Below are 8,301 nucleotides of genomic sequence, written 5' to 3'. Positions count from 1 at the left end.
AAGAATACTCTACCTGGCAAGGTTATCATTCAGATTTGAAGGAGAGATAAAGAGTTACTGAGACAAACAAATATAAAGAAGTTTATCATCACTAAACTAGTCTTACAAGAAATGTTAAAGGAATTTCTTTAAGTGGAAAAGAAATAGCCATAATTAGACATAAGAAAAATTATTATTAAAAAGGTGTAGAATATGGCAATATATACATCAAATGTGGAGAAAGGAATATAAAGGGAAGAGAAGGGGGAAAGATTTTTTCTTCTTTTTTTCCTTTTTCCCTGTCTTTCTGTCTTTCTTTCTTTTTTTTTTATTAAATTTTTTTTTAATTTTTATTTATTTATGATAGTCACAGAGAGATAGAGAGAGAGGCAGAGACACAGGCAGAGGGAGAAGCAGGCTCCATGCACCAGGAGCCCGACGTGGGATTCGATCCCGGGTCTCCAGGATCGCGCCCTGGGCCAAAGGCAGGCGCCAAACCGCTACGCCACCCAGGGATCCCATCTGTCTTTCTTTCTGTCTTCTTGTCTTCCTTTCTTTCTTTCCTTTTGAGTGTGTTTGAACTCAAATGACCATCCAATTAGTATGGACAACTATTTACTTATGATATTACATATAAACTGCATGGTTACCATAAACCCAAAACCTATGATAGATACACAAAAAATAAAGAAAAAAAAAGCCAAACAAAACACTATAGATACTCATTTTTCACAAAGAAAGAGAGCAAGAGAAGATGAAAGGAACAATGAAGAACTATACAAACAGGAAAATAAATTTTTTTAATACCAATAAGTACTTACTTACCAATAATTACATGCAAATAGCCTAAATGATCCAATCAAAGACATAATGGCAGAATAGATAAAAACAACAAGATGCATCTATGTGCTGTTTACAAGAGACTAACTTCAGACCTAAAGATGCATACAGGATGAAGGTGAAGGGATGGAAAAATATTGACTATGCAAATGGAGGTGAAGAAAAAAAAAAAGGTAGCAATACTTACATCAGACAAAATAGACTTTAAGACAAAGGTTGTAACAAGAGACAAAGAAGGGCATTACATAATGATTAAGGGATCAATCCAACAAGAAGATATAAATAGTAAATATCTATGCACCCAACATGAGCACCTAAATATGTAACACAAATATTAATGAACACAAAGAGAGAAACTGATGGCAATACAATAATGGTAGGGACTTTAACACTCCACTTACATCAATGGATAGATCATTGAGACAGAAAATCAATAAGGAAACAATGTCTCTGAGTAACACATTGGACTAGATGCACATAACAGATACATACAGAAAATTCCATCCAAAACAACAGAACACACATTATTTTCAAGGGCACATGGAACATTCTCAAGAATAAGTCACATATTAGTCTATAAAACAAGCCTCAAGGCAGTGGCGAGAGGATGGCGACTTCGAACAATCTGTGGAAATTCAGCGAGGAGATCGTGCTGCACAACCATTAGCAGGCAGAGGAGACAGCGGCCTTCGAGGAGGTCAGGAAGGATCTGAGCATGACACGGGTCGCCCGGCTCCAGCTCCAGAAATCTCAGTACCTGCAGCTGGGCCCAAGCCGTGGCCAGTAGTACGGCGGGTCCCTGCCCAAAGTGAACCAGACTGGGAGTGGCACCGTGGATCTGGCCTTCCAGTCCACAGGCCCAGACACAGCCAAACCACCCGGCACCCCGAGCTGGTGGACAGAGTATACCGAGAGCGTGGCCGGCTTGGCTCCCCACATCGCCGGCCCATGTCAGTGGACAGCTGCCCATAGGGCACCGTGTACCTCTCGCCACCCGCGGACACCAGCTGCAGAAGGACCAATTCTGACTCTTCCCTGCACCAGAGCACAATGACACCCACCCAGCCAGAGCCCTTTACAGGTGGGTCCCAGGACGCACACCAGAAAAGAGTCTTACTATTAACAGTTCCAGGAATGGAGGAAACCACATCAGAGACAGATAAGAATCTTTCTAAGCAAACATGGGGCACCGAGAAGACGGAGTCCGGGCCCAAGTCCGGTGAGGTCCCTGGGATCAACATCTTTCCATCCGCTGACCAAGGAAACACTACAGCCCTGATCCCCGCCACCCACAACACAGGGGGCTCCCTGCCCGACCTGACCACCATACACTTCCCCTCCCCCCTCCCGACCCCACTGGACCGCCAGGAGCCACCTTCCCTGCGCTCAGCAGCTCCAGCAGCACCGGCAACCTTACAGCCAACCTGACTCATCTGGGCATCAGCGGTGCCAGCCGGGGGATGAGCACAGCAGGCTCCTCACCACTGCACCGCCCCGCTGGTGTCAGCCTGTTGTCCCCGAGCACGGAGGCGAGGAGGCAGCAGGCCCAGCAGGTGTCACCCACCCTGTCCCAGCTGTCACCCGTCACTCAGGCTGTGGCCACGGATGACCTGCCTCTGGAGCAGCAGCTGCCCTATGCCTTCTTCATCCAGGCGGCCCCCTGATGCCAAGTGCCAGCTTGACACGGGGCCCCCAGCTGCCCCCACTGGCGGTCACGGTACCGTCCTCTGTCCCCCAGTCCCCCCCCCCCCCAGAGAGCCTGGGCCAGCCGCCAAAGGGGATCGACATTACCTTGGTGCGGCTCTGCAGCAGCACCGCGCTAGTGCCCGCTAACCTGTCTCCCACCTTACCTGTCTCCAGTCAAGGCTTCTCCCCTGGGAGCTCCCCGCAACTGGAGCAGTTCAACATTATGGACAATGCCGTCAGCTCCAGCAGCCTGTACAGCCCTGGCTCCACACTCAGCTGCTGGCAGGCGGCCTTGGGAGCCTGCCAGACACGCAGCAGCTTGGCTACCCCAGCAATAGCAGCATCCCCAACATCATCCTCACAGTGACGGGAGAGTCCCCTCCCAGCCTCTCTAAAGGACTGACCAGCACACTGGCCGGCGTGGGTGATGGCAGCTTCGACTCCGACCACCAGCTCCCCCTGGATGAATTTAAGATTGAGCCCCTGACCCTGGACGGACTGCACATGCTCAATGACCCTGACACGGTCCTGGCTGGCCCGGCCACCAAGGACACCTTCCGGATGGGCCGTCCCTGAGCTGCACACCTGGCACATCGCCGAGGACACCTTCCGGATGGTGCACACCGGGCACATCGCCGCCCAGCCCCCGGCCCCGTCACCCCGCTGGTCAGAGGTCCCGACGGCGTCCCCCTGAGCCCAGGACGGCCGCGCTCTGCCCTTCGCAAACGGCCGAGCTTGTGATTCTGAGCCCGCAAGGCCGCCAGGCGCCCCCTGCCCGCCCGCCCGCCCTCAGCTGTCCACCTCCCTCGGGAGGCCGCGTGTCACCCCGCGGATCCTCCCTGCACCTGCTCTCGCCCCCGACCTGGGCCCCCGACCTGGGCCGCGAGCCGCCCCCCAGCGAAATGCGGACCGCGTGTTGGGCAGGGCCGCCTGGAGGGGGCGCTGTGGTCCACGGCGGCGGTGGGCCGAGGCGCATTTTCCCGCTGTGTCCAGCTCTCGCCGCCTTCCTTGCTCCTGGCCCCGCTACCCGCCCGCCACCCCCAGCCCAAGGTTACACGGCGAGCCAGCCCCACCCTGCCAAAGGGAGAGATGCCAGAGAGAGGGGCAGACACAAAGTGAAGTAAACACTATTTTGACTGCAAAAAATAAATAAATAAATAAATAAATAAATAAATAAATAAATAAATAAATAAATTAAATTAAATTAAAAATATAAAATAAAATAATAAATTATAAAATAAAATAAAAAATATAAAATAAAATATAAAATAAAATAAAACAAGCCTCAATGAATTTAAGAAAATTGAAATCATCCCATATATCTTTGATGACCACAACAGTATGAAACCTGAAATAAATCACAAACCTGGAAAAAGCTGGAGAAAAACATAAACACATGAAGACTAAACAACGTGATACAAAATAACCAATGGGTCAATAAAACACTCAAAGAAGAAAAATATACGTGTAGACCAATGAAAATAAAAACACAATGGTCCAAAATCTCTAGGACATAGCAAAAGCACGTCTAAGAGGGAAGTAAATGCCAATATAAGGCCTACTTCAAAAAACAAGGAAAAATTCCAATAAACAATCTAACCCTTTGCCTAAAAGAAATACAAAATGAAGAACAAACAAAACCCAAGACGAATAAAAGAAGAAAGGCAATAATAAGGATCACAGCAGAAATAAATGACATAGAGACAAAAAAATTAAGGAAACTAAGAACTGGTTCTTTGAAAAGATAAACAATATTATAAACCCTTATCCAGACTCATCAAGAGAATAAGAGAAGACACAAATAAATAAAATCAGAAATGACACAAGAGAAGTTACTGATATCACAAAAATAGAAAGGATTATAAGCAAATACTATAAAAAATTACATACCAACAAACTGGACAACCTAGAAGAAATGAGTAAATTCCTAGAAACATACAATCTTTCAAAACTGAACCAGGAAGAAATAAAAAATCTGAACTGACTGATTATGAACAATGAAATATAATTGATATTGAAACCTTTCAAAATAAAAGTCCAGGACCAAATGGATTCACAAGTGAATCCTACCATGTATTTAAAGAGGAATTAATACCTATTCTCCTCAAACAACTTCAAAAAGAAAAAAGGAAGGAAAGTTTCCAAATATATTCTACAAGGCCATCATTACCTTGATACCCAAACCAGAGAAAGATACCACAAAAATATAAAACTATATAAAGCCAATATTCCTGATGAATATAGATGCAAAAAACCTCAACAAAATATTAGTAAATTGCATACAACACCACACTAAAAAGATTATTCAGCATCATCAGGTGGGATTTATTCCTAGAATGCAGAATGTTTTGATATTTGCAAATCAATCAACATCATATACAACATCAACAAAATGAAGGATACAAACCACAGGATCATTTCAATAGATGCAGAAAAAGCATTTGATAAAATTCAACATCCACTATGATAAAAACTCTCAACAAAAGGGTAAGAGGAAATATACCTCAACATAGTAAAGGGCATATATGAAAAACCTAAAGCTAACATCCTCCTCCATAGTGAAAAACAGAGCTTTCCCTCTATGTCAGGAATAAGACAAAGATGTCGACACTTACCACTTTTACTGAACATAGTACCAGAAGTCCTAGCCACCGTAATTAGACAAGAAGAAGAAATAAAATGTATCCATACTGGTAAAGAAGAATGAAAACTTCCACTATTTGCAGGCAACATGATACTGTACATTGAAAATCCTAAAGACTCAGTAACATGGCAGGATACAAAATTAACACCCATAAATCAGTAGCATTTCTATATACTAACAACAAAGTCGTAGAAAGAGAAATTTGGAAAACAACCCATCATTTACAATTGTACCTAAAAAAAATAAAATACCTACAAATAAACTTAGCCAAAGAGTTGAAAGGCCTGTACTCTGAAAACTATAAAACACTGATGAAAGAAACTGAAGATAACACAAATAAATGGAAATATGTTTCATGTTTATGGATTGGAAGGATTAATATTGACAAAATGTCCATATTACCCAAAGTAATCTACAGATTCAGTGCAATTCATGTTAAAATGCCCAAAATGCTACAAATAGCATTTTTTCACAAAACCAGATAAATAATACTAAAGTTTTTCTGAAATTACAGAAGACCCCAAATAGCCAAAGCAATCCTAAAAATCAAGAACAAAACTGGAGGTAGCACAGTTCCGGATTTCAATATATACCACAAAGCTGTAGAAATCAAAACAGTATGGTAGCGGCACAAAAATAGACACTTTGATCAATGAAATAGGTTAGAGACCCTAGAAAGAATCCCACATTTATATGGTCAGTGAATTTATGACAAAGGAGACAGGAATAAACAATGGAGAAGACAGTCTTTTCAATAAATAGCACTGGGAAAACTGGACAATTACACACGTAAAAGATTGACACTGGAGTACTTCCTAACACTATACACAAAAGTAAATCAAAATGGATTAAAGACCTAAATGTGACACCTGTAACCATAAAAATCCTAGAAAAAAGCATGGGCAGTAATTTCCCTGACATCAGCCATAGCAACAATTTTCTACATTTGTCTCCTAAGGCAAGGGGGACAAAAGCAAAAATAAACTATTGGGACTTCACCAAGATAAAAAGCTTTTGCACAGCAAAGGAAACCATCAACAAAACAAAAAGACAACCTACTTGAATGGGAGAAGATATGTGCAAATGATATATCCAAAAAGTGGTTAGTATCCAAAATATATCAGCAACTCATATAACTTAACACCAAAAAAGCAAACAATTTGATTTAAAAATCAGCAGAGGGCCTAAATAGACATTTCTTCAGGGAAGACATCCAGATGGCCAACAGATTCATGAAAAGATGCTTAAGATCACTAATCATCGAGAAGTGCAAATCAAAAACCAGAATGAGATATCACCTCATACCTGTTAGAAAGGCTAAAGTCAAGAAAACAAGAAACAACAAGTGTTGACAAAGATGTAGAGAAAAAGGAACCCTCATGCACTATTGGTGGGGATATAAATTGGTACATCCACTGTGAAAAACGGTATGGAGATTCCTCAAAAAATTAAGAATAGAAATGCCATACAATTCAATAACTATTATTAGGTATTTACTTAGAGAAAAGGAAAATACAAAGCGAAGAAGTATGTGCAATCCTATGTTTGCTGTAGTGTTATTTACAATAGCTGACACAGCTATTTACACAGCTATTTACAATAGCTGACTAAGTGCCCATTGATAGACAAATGGATTAAGGAAAATGTGGCATATACACAATAGAATAGTACATAACCATAAATAAGGAGGAGATCATGCCATTTGAGACAACATGAAAGGATCTAGAGGGTATTATACTAAGTGAAATAAGTCAGACTGAGAAAGATAAATACCATATAATTACACTTGTAAATGCAATCTAAAAAATAAACAAAAAGGAGAATCAAAACAATAACTACACAGAATAAGCTAATGGTTGCCAGAGGGGAGTGGGGAGGGGAGTTAGGCAAAATGGATGAAGAGGAGAAAGAGATATTGGCTTCCAGTTATAAAATGAGTAAGTCATGGGAACAAAAAGCAGAGCATAAGGAACATAGTCAATGATATTATAATAGTGAAGTAATGAGGCCAACGGTAGCTGCAATGGTAGCTATACTTAAGGCGAACACGGCATAATGTATAACCTTGTCGAATCACTAAGTTGTACACTTTTATGCAACATTCTGTGTTAGCCATACTCAAAAAAATAATGCGTATTTATTTATAACCATATAAGGAAAATGTTAATATCTATCAAAAGAAGTCACTAGCAAATTGGAATATTTGATTAATTTGGTGATTTGGTATTTTGAAAATTGATCTCTTCTGAAGTAGTTCATAAGAAAGTGATAACCAGCAAAATAACCATTAGGTATATTGATTAGCTATAATTCTGGGACATTTGCTTTGCCAAAAGTTTCATAATTAATAATATGGAAGTCTTATGGTATAAAGCCATTTCTTATTAATCAGTAATGACTCACTTGCATTTGACACTTGGGCATTGTAGAAATAAAGGCAACTGATGAAAGTTCATGGCATATTGTGACTTGTATTTGAAGCTTTATCCAAAAGTATTCAAGCAAACATTGTTTCCAATCTTATAGAATTTAACTATATAATTCACAGTTTATTCTTAAAACTTATATATTTAATTTTCAACTCTAAATTTGAACTATATGTTGGCTCTCATTACCTTCAATAGGTCATTTGAAACTGACAAAAAATTCTATCATAAAGCAACAGCTGTGAATTATTCTTAGGTTAAAAACAAGAAAATTGACAAGAATGAATTTAAATTTACCCAAAGTTTTTTTTATAGTCAGTGGTAGTAGTGGAATTTCGACCTGAGTTGTCCACGTCCAAGTCTGGCTTTCTGGGAAACTTCTCATGATTCATATGTCTTTATATTGTTTATTATCTTGAATAACATTATACTTAACCATTCATTGTGATTTACTTCAATTTAGACTTTTTTTTTTTCAATTTAGACTTTTTTTTTTTCAATTTAGACTTTTAAAAGTGTTGTTTATTGTAGAAGTATTATACATAGATTCATGCCTAGATAGTTTTCTTTGAGATAGTGTAATTTGTATTTATCTCTTTTTATTGTAAATGTATATTGCAGTAGTTCCCAGGCTGGAATTTCTAAAAATTTCTTTTTTTGCTTGCTTGCTTATTGCTTATTTTTCTGTCATGAACCACAAAGCTTCTTATCATCTACGTGACAGAG

The 8,301-nt window shown here is 40.5% G+C and overlaps 1 pseudogene; it reads left to right on the top strand.

The window, feature by feature from the left end:
- The first annotated feature begins 1,426 nt into the window (after positions 1-1,426).
- LOC121481875 lies at positions 1,427-3,081 on the top strand (annotated as a pseudogene).
- Positions 3,082-8,301: the final 5,220 nt, after the last annotated feature.

This window comes from Vulpes lagopus, chromosome 24 (genome assembly GCF_018345385.1).
Source record: "Vulpes lagopus strain Blue_001 chromosome 24, ASM1834538v1, whole genome shotgun sequence".
In the NCBI taxonomy this organism is placed as follows: domain Eukaryota; kingdom Metazoa; phylum Chordata; class Mammalia; order Carnivora; family Canidae; genus Vulpes; species Vulpes lagopus.
Note: the sequence above shows the minus strand (reverse complement) of the source record. Positions and strands in the feature narration are given on the sequence as shown.